Source organism: Rhinopithecus bieti, unplaced genomic scaffold, assembly GCF_001698545.2.
Source record: "Rhinopithecus bieti isolate Rb0 unplaced genomic scaffold, ASM169854v2 scaffold_21703, whole genome shotgun sequence".
NCBI lineage: Eukaryota > Metazoa > Chordata > Mammalia > Primates > Cercopithecidae > Rhinopithecus > Rhinopithecus bieti.
The window spans coordinates 3172420-3181188 of NW_016812332.1; the positions used below are offsets into that span (position 1 = coordinate 3172420).

Sequence of the window (8769 nt, forward strand, 5' to 3'; positions counted from 1 at the left end):
TCGCCCGGCTAGTTTTTTTGTATTTTTTTTTAGTAGAGACGGGGTTTCACCGTGTTAGCCAAGATGGTCTCCATCTCCTGACCTCGTGATCCGCCCGTCTCGGCCTCCCAAAGTGCTGGGATTACAGGCTTGAGCCACCGCGCCCGGCCTTTAAGCACTTCTTGAACGAATATTTATAGTGGTAGTTTGCTACTGGGGGAAATCCTATCCATTGCCAAAAGTTCTCATTAGAAATTTAGTGCCAGAAGCTGTCACAGATTACAGCAAGCTCAGCAGTATATTGACAAATAATGCTTGATAGACTACAAAGAGGAAAGCTGTATCACAAAGGGCCAGCAGATCTTTTGTTAGAGTAGGGTATCAGTGTCATCTCAGGCTTCAGATCACATTGAAATCAACAGAGTGGAAGCTGTGCCTACCCATGAATTTTGTGGCATGAGCTTGCCACCTGTGAAGCCTAGTCTCCTCAGTGGTTCCATCAACATTGAGCAACCTGGCATGACTGGAGTGATGACTAATAACAAACTTCCAAAGCTACATTTTCCAAAGTCTGATCCCAGGAACATTCATTCTAAAAGTTATTAATATGCATTCCTTTAAAAAATATATTATATTCCAAATAAGTTTGTGAAACATTGCATCAAATGCAGCCCACTAATACACATAATGACTCTCTAAGAAATGGCTGTAATATATTAATATGTAGTGCTTTTCAGACTTATTTAAGAATGCTTTTTTTTTTGAGACAGAGTCTCGCTGTGTTGCCCAGGCTGGAGTGCAGTGGCATGATCTCTGCTCATTGCAAGCTCTGCCTCCTGGGTTCACATCATTCTCCTGCCTCAGCCTCCCGCCACCACGCCTAGCTAATTTTTTTGTGTGTTTTTAGTACAGACGGGGTTTCTCCGTGTTAGACAGGATGATCTCGATTTCCTGACCTCGTGATCCGCCCACCTTAGCCTCCCAAAGTGCTGGGATTACAGGCATGAGCCACTGCACCTGGCCAAGAATGCCTTTTTAAGGCATTCTCCTTAACTCCTATTAACCTCTTGAGGGCTACAATCAAGAGGAGGACCCTAGAGTTCCATGGGTACACTAGAATTCCATTGTTGGGTAATACTGTTCTACCATCATTGAATTTCACGATTTCAGAAATAGAAGTAATCTTAAAGGTAATCTGTCATTTTCAGTTTCCCAAACGTATGCTAGTTGGAAGCTAAAATCATTGAATTGGTTATATTTGAACAATAAATTATAGCAGGATATCACACAGCAAGTTAAATGGGTAACCACTGGCTTACTTCATTATTTTTACATATACCATTAAATACCAACTCTTATACTTCTAAAAATGTTTCATTTATCTGTGGGAAAATTTTTTTGTTATGCAAAGCCTAGAAAATGCAGTATAATGCTTTATAGTGGTAAGTCTAAAATAAGTAGGAAGTATATCAAATTCTCCATTCCTTCATCAAATATCTGATGAGCACCTTCTGTATGTAATGTATAACATGCTAGTTATATATTATATCTCAAATCCTTAGAACACCTCAAGGAAAGAGGTAGTATTCTCATTTTACAAGTGAGGAAATTGAGCTTCTGAGATACAAAGTGATTTTCCCTAGGTAATGCCTACTAAGTGGTGTAATTAGAATTTGAACGCAAGTCACCAATTCCAAAGCTATGTTCTTTCTGCTACCTATAATACAGCTTCTTCTTTATTGTGACTGAAAATTTCGATTTAAAATTAAAGTATAATCAAAGTATAATGGTAGTTGAACAGTGGGACACATTTCCATTTGGTTAAGATAATAACATTGGTGTTTGTTTAAGAGTGCTGTCAGTTGTTAGCGCCAGGTGGAAAAATTCAGATTCTACATCTCTATCTCTGACTCCTCTTCTCTAGCTCTGACCCCTCTTCTAAGCTGTAGTCCCTCATTTCACCTTGGATGCCTTATTGTCACCTCAAATGTGACATGTTTAAAATCAAACTAAGCATTTTCCCCTCCAAATTCCACCTTCTAATTTCATTCTCTTAGTCACTTAGCTTAAAGTCTGGAGCCATATTTGAATCTTTTGTGAAACTATTGGTTGGACTCAACGATACATAATATCCCTTCCAATTCTGAAATTCTAATGTTGTTATTCTTGTACCACGTACTTAGGCAAAATGAATTTCTTTCTCTGCTGTGAGCCTGCTAAAACTATTTTCCAGAGTTTTTTCAATATCTAAAAGCATACATTCTATTCATCCATCCTTTTATGTACTTCAAAGCCCATTTTAAATGTCATCTCTTTAAACCCTTCATGAGCCTCCCAACTGCACTTCACAGTGATTGCTCTCTCCTTCAGGATCCTATAATAGTTTTGTTCCTTTTTTAGGGTACTTTACAATACCCTGTATACATGTACACAATATATATCTTGCATATTATTCTTTACATATACATATACACACTGTATATATATACACTATATATATACATGATATACACACACTATATATGATACATGTTTTAGTACTGTAAGTAATATATATAACAAATATATATGATATATAACATATATAGTGTGTGTATATAGAGTTTTATAAAAATTAATATATAATGAATACATAAGATATATAACTAATCTATATATTGTATGTATGTTTGTATAAGAATATATAACTAATATATATGATTATATATAGTGTGCGTCTCTCTGTCTAATCTATATAAAGTGAGGTAAGGGGGATGCTTGGCAAGGGATGTTTGGGTCTGAGCAGGGTGGGCAGGGTTTATGGGCTAGGCATGATCACAGGGTGTGGGAGTGATGGTAAGGAAAGAAAGATGAGAGGGGGGCTTGAGATGGCTAATTTGGGGCTTTCAGAACCTTAGTGGGGTAAGGGCAGTATCCTCCAAAGGAATAGATGGCAGCTATGGATGATTGCTCACACATACCAGGGTTGTTCAAATAAGTAAATATCTCAAGGATAATGGGAGCCAGGCTTCTCTCTGTAGGAGAAAGTAGTTATAAATGTGGAAGGGCAGAAACTAGAATGAACTGTATGATGCTGGATTGGAGGTTTTACTGTGAACACATGATTTTTCAATATATATTGTTAGACAAAGAAATATAGCTGTAAACATGTGTGTAAGGATACAAATAAAGATGTGCTGTATATGTGTATGAATGTATAAATATTCCCTAACTGCATCCACTAAGACAGTCTGGGCTATGGACACTCAATAGCAGTGAGCATACCTAGTGCTAAATACCATTCTCCACTATAAGGAATCAGGACTCCTGAATAAATAATTACATCCAAGGCTGGAGCAGGATGAGTCTGAAATATCTAATTGCCCTAGTGACTAGGGGAGTGCCGAAAGAATGATGGGGACGTGTCAAAAGGGCACAGAATGGTAGCCTGTTAATTTTGAATCTGGATTGTGTGTATATGGTATTTAAAGCTCTTTTAATTATTCTGCATTTTAAAAATATTTTACAATAAAATGTTTATAGAATCTAAGGCCGGGGCCGGGCGCAGTAGTTCATGCCTGTAATTTCAGCATTTTGGGTGGCCGAGGTGGGCAGATCATGAAATCAGGAGTTTGAGACCAGCCTGACCAACATGGTGAAACCCCATCTCTACTAAAAATACAAAAATTAGCCAGGCATGGTGGCACACACCTGTAATCCCAGCTACTCAGGAGCTGAGGCCAAGAGAATTGCTTGAACCTGGGAGGCGGAGGTTGCAGTGAGCCGAGATGGCGCCATTGCACTCCAGCCTGGGTGAGAGAGCGAGACTCCGTCTCAAAAAAAACAAAAAATTTTAAGTCCGGGTACAGTGGGTCACACCTGCAATCCCAGCACTTTGGGAGGCCGAGGTGGGTGGATCACTTGGGCCCAGGAGTTCAAGACCAGCCTGGGCAAAATGGTGAAACCCTCTCTCTACAAAAACAAACAAAATTAGCCAGGCACAGTGGCACGCCCATTGTCCCTGCTACTTGAGTGGCTGAGGTGGGAGAATCACCTGGGAGCCTAGGAGGTTGAGCCCGCAGTGAGCCATGATCAGACTACTGCACTCCAGCCTGGGTGACAGAGTGAGACCTTGTCTTCTTGTCTCAAAAAAATAAATAAATAAATAAATAATAAAAAATCACACACACACACACACAACACAGAAGCTAGAATGAATGTGCGACCTTGTCTTCTTGTCTTAAAAAAAAAATTGAACACACACACATCACAGAAGCTAGAATGAATGGGGCCCCTACCCACCAAACTTGGGATAATTGAGCATCAAAATAAATAATGATAGAGACAGAATATTGGCTGGGTGTGGTGGTGTGCATGCCTGTAGTCCTAGCTACTTACTTGGGAGGCTGAGGCAGAAGGATCACATGAGCCCAGAAGTTCAAGACTATAGTGTGCACCATTATTGCATTATCGACCTGTGAATAGCCACTGCACTCCAGCCTGGGCAACAAAGGAGGCCCTGTCTCAAGAATAAAAAAAGAGAGAAAAGAGAAAGAAAGAGATTGTAAGTCATTTAACAAAGTAGAAACCTCTGGATCCATACTAATTAATATAAATACATTAATTGAAGATTTGATAAGAAACAAGATATTTACAAATATCTTGAAAGAGTTTCAGAGTCTCCCTCACAAAATACTTATGAATTTACAAAGGGGGGAAAAAAGTAACCACACTGGAGAAGCCTAACAGACATCACCTTATTAAACATCTGTAATGAGAGAAGTTAAATCGTGCCACCTGATAGGGTGCCATGAGAAGAAAGCAGCAAGACTTCTGGAGTCCTGTCATACCTAGCTGAATGTAATCACAAGTAAATATCAGACAGATCCAAAGTGAAGGCCATTCTACAAAAATAACTGGCCAGGAATCTTTAAAAGTGTCAAGAATATGAAAGGCAAAACGAGACCGAGAGTTCCAGTTTGAAGAGTAGGAGATACATGATAAGTAAATACTATGCTTGATTCCTAACGGAATCTTTTACCATAAACAACATTATTGGGACAATTGGTAAAACGCTGAGTTACGTAAATGTTTTGATTTTGATGGTTATATTGTGATTATGTAGAAGGTGCTTAGGGACAATGTGGCATGGTGTCAGCAATTTAATCTCAATTCAAGGAAAAAAAGTTCTTTGTACTATACTTGCAACCTTTTTGTAAGCTGGAGATTGATTCAAAATGAAACTTGAAAAATGACCTTTAAAAGGCTGGGTGTAGTGGGAAAACGCACAAGACTCGAGGTAAGAGGCTGTTAGTCTCAGTTCTGCCACTGACTTAGTATGTGACCTTGAGCAAGTCACTTTACCTCAGTCCTCAGAGTCAAGGCTCTCTAGGATCTCTTCCACGCCTAACATCTACACCCACAGCACTGGCCCCGCCTGAATTTCTCCAGGCCCTTTAGATGTCCCAGAGCTGCACCCGAAGACTCTGGCTTGCTATAAAACAGACAAAATAGCTGTGGCCGGATCTCGGGACTGAAAAACCACTGTCCTAATCCTAACTTGGGCCGCAGTCTCCATCGCTCTTTCGACGGTGAAGCAGTCACGCCTGCCAGAGTGGGCGCTCGATGGTTCGGCGGCCAGCTGGTGGGGCCTTGGACCAGCGGCGCGGCGCAGGGCGCGCTCCCAATCGCTAGCTCCCGCCGTGCTCGCGGCTGCGAGCTTTCCGGCCACGCCCCGCGCGCGCCCCGCCCACTTCACTGCCTCGCTGTTGCCGCCGCCGGCAATTCCAGATTCTGCTAGAGTTAGCAGAGCAGGCGGTAACGTTGCGGGACCCGGACGGGCGCTAAGCTGAGGAGCACCCCCAAAGGCAGGCAGTCGGGGATCCGGGGAGCGTTGACACCTCCGGGTGCGAGGGAGCTGTCTGGGCTGCCTGTTGGCTGGGAGGGAGGACGGACCGGGGCAGCAATGTGAGTTGAGCTCTCGGGGATCCCGAGGGTGGTCGCGGCAGCGATGTGATCGCGAGAGAAGCCGGTGGGAGAACCGGTCGAGGGACCAGGTGTCTTGACCCTAAGGGCCGGAGTCCGCCGAGGAGGGGCTGACTGGGGCACGGGGTCGGCTGATGAACAGCGCGGTCCGTCCTTCCTCCTGGGCTACGGGAAAGTCTGGCTTCACCTGTGCACAACAGGTAGGCATGGACTCTGCCCGCCAGCGGGAGACGGGGTCGCCGGGCGTGTAGGGAAGGTCAGGAGGTCGGAGCCCGCCTCGCCAGCTCGCCGCTCCCGGGACCCCGCCCTGCGGTGTCCGCTGCGCCAGTGGTCAGCCTGGAGCTGGATCCCCGGCCCGGCCTTCAGGCGAGCTTCCTTAGAGGCCTGTTCGTTTTCTGCAGGAACCTTCAAGGAGAGTTCCCAGAAGGGAGCAGTGGAGAGTGGATATTTGCCTTCTGTTTCAGTTCTTTTCAGGAAAGAAAGCTTTTCCTGGGGTAACATTTGCTTAGTGTGAGGAAACATTTTCTTTCACCCTACTCTCGGCCAACGCGGCGTTATTTCAAGTGGTTATAAAGTCTTTAGAAACTTTATAAAGTGTTTTATAGTGCCTGTTTATCACAGTAATGGATACCTCTGGCAAATTGGGATAATTTTCTTGACTGTCAACTCAGATAATAGTAAAATGGCTTGAGCGCCTACATTAAAGGTCATAGTTACCCATTGTTTTTATGTGCATTCATTTATTGAACAAATGTGCAGCACTTTTTTTGGGCTAGGCGCCCTTGAGGAATTTACAGCCTGAAAGACGTTAAAAGTTTAAGGAGGAAAAAAAGGGGCCCACAAGTACAGTTAAGAACTGCCAGAGAAAATACTCTCAGTGAAATTACTTAAGCTCTAGGGAAAGCAGAAGTGTGGTTAGAATTGAGCATTAGTTGGATGGGGAGAGGAGAATTTTGTTTCATTTTCCAAACATTTTAGAAAGTATGTCTTTGAGAAAGTGATCTTAGATAAAGTATCGAAGCCGAGATTTGTGTTACATTTTAATACCATTGACTTTTTTTTTTTAACTGGTAAGCAGGCAGGATTTATAATTTAAGAATAGTGACAGTTGGAGAATACCATAGTATGGATTTGTTGTGCCTTGGAATGCAGTTGTTTTACCTAGATAACTACAAAATAGGAGAATAAGACTCCTCACCTGAAAGTCAGGAGACCTGAATTCTAGCTTCCCTCCACTATTTAAGGATGTTAGATTAGGTCACTTTTTTATTATTATTCATTATTGTATCTGACTTTAGTCGCAGAAAATACATGACTCCAAAGTACCTTTTTAATTCTTAAATTATTAATTAAAATTAACTACATTAAACTAATGAATATATTATCTACAGAAAAATTACTTTTTTACTTGCCTTTAACCAATGCACTTACCTTTCTTCCTGCTTTATTTCAAAAGATTGAGGCAGTTTATAATAATCTTTCTTAACTATGAATAACATAAGGGTTAAATTCTGGATTTTTTAAATTCTAAAATAATTTTATTCTGAATTAAGCAGTTTAATGACATCTGCATTTTTTTAAAAAGCTCCATTGAGTCTTGTGTGGTTCATTAATTATCCCATAGTATAATTGAAGAGTTTGAACAATCCTTTAATGAGACCACAGTCCTCATATAAATAACACTTCTGCTTTTTCAGGAGACATTGAGAAACTATTATTAAATCTCATTTGAGAAATCAATTAACTGGGGCCAAAAAAATTAGTAAAGACTTGCCTGTGTTACTTAATTAGATCGTTTGTCTAGTAGTGCTCAGCAATCTACAGCCTGTGGTTCAAATCTACTGTGCTGGCAGTTTTATAAAAGTTTTATTGAACACAACAATGCTCCTTCGTTATGGCTGTTCATGTGTTGTTTTTGAGTAGTTGTGATAGAGACCTTATGGCTCCCAAAGCCTAAAGTATTGTCTGGTCCTTTACAGAAAAAAATTAGTGGACCCCTGAACTAGAACTCTTAAGTGCTTAATCACTAAATCTTTTGTAGGAGGAAATAGATTAAATTCAGTTTTAATTCTTTTGTTTGTTTGTTTGTTTTTATTGAGACAGGGTCTGGCTCCATAGCCCAGGCTGGAGTGCAGTAGCAAGATCTCGGATCACTTGCAAGCTCCCCCTCTCGGGTGCAAGTGATTCTCCTGCCTTAGCCTCTGGAGTAGCTGGGGTTACGGGCATGCACCACCACGCCCGGCTAATTTTTGTATTTTTAGAAGAGAGGGGGTTTCACCATGTTGGCCAGGCTGGTCTCAAACTCCTGACCTCGAGTGATCCGCCCGCCTCGGCCTCCCAAAGTGCTGGGATTACAATCGTGAGCCACTGCGCCCAGCCTCACTTTTACTAACTAATCTTCGTTTTTCATTATAATGTCAGGTAATTGTAGGATTTGTAAATGCTTCTGGATCTGCAGTGTGTAATGATAGAGGAGGGGCATGGTTTTTCTGCTGCATTTACCTAGTATAAAGTTTCATAATTTAAGCAACTGTAGCCTTTTTTTTTTTTTTTTTAATTTTTTTTTTTTTAAACGGAGTCTCGCTGCGTCCCCCAGGCTGGAGTGCCGTGGCGCCATCTCGGCCCACTGCAACTTCCGCCTCCCAGGTTCAAGCGATTCTCTTGCCTCAGCCTCCCAAATAGCTGGGATTACAGGCACGTGCCATCATGCCCAGCTAATTTTTTTTTTTTTTTTTTTTTTTTTGAGACGGTTTCTCACTCTGTCACCCAGGCTGGAGTGCAGTGGCACGAACTCGGCTCACTACAAGCTCCGCCTCCAGGGTTCAG

The 8769-nt window shown here is 41.9% G+C and overlaps 1 protein-coding gene across 1 annotated transcript in view; it reads left to right on the forward strand.

Moving 5' to 3' along the window:
- The first annotated feature begins 5710 nt into the window (after positions 1-5710).
- Positions 5711-8769, forward strand: part of HEATR5A (HEAT repeat containing 5A) — a 123923-nt gene continuing 120864 nt past the window's right edge. Inside the window, exon 1 of the mRNA XM_017895867.1 lies at positions 5711-5825. The gene's annotated coding sequence lies outside the window, so the exon portion shown is untranslated. The remainder of the gene's footprint in view (positions 5826-8769) is intronic.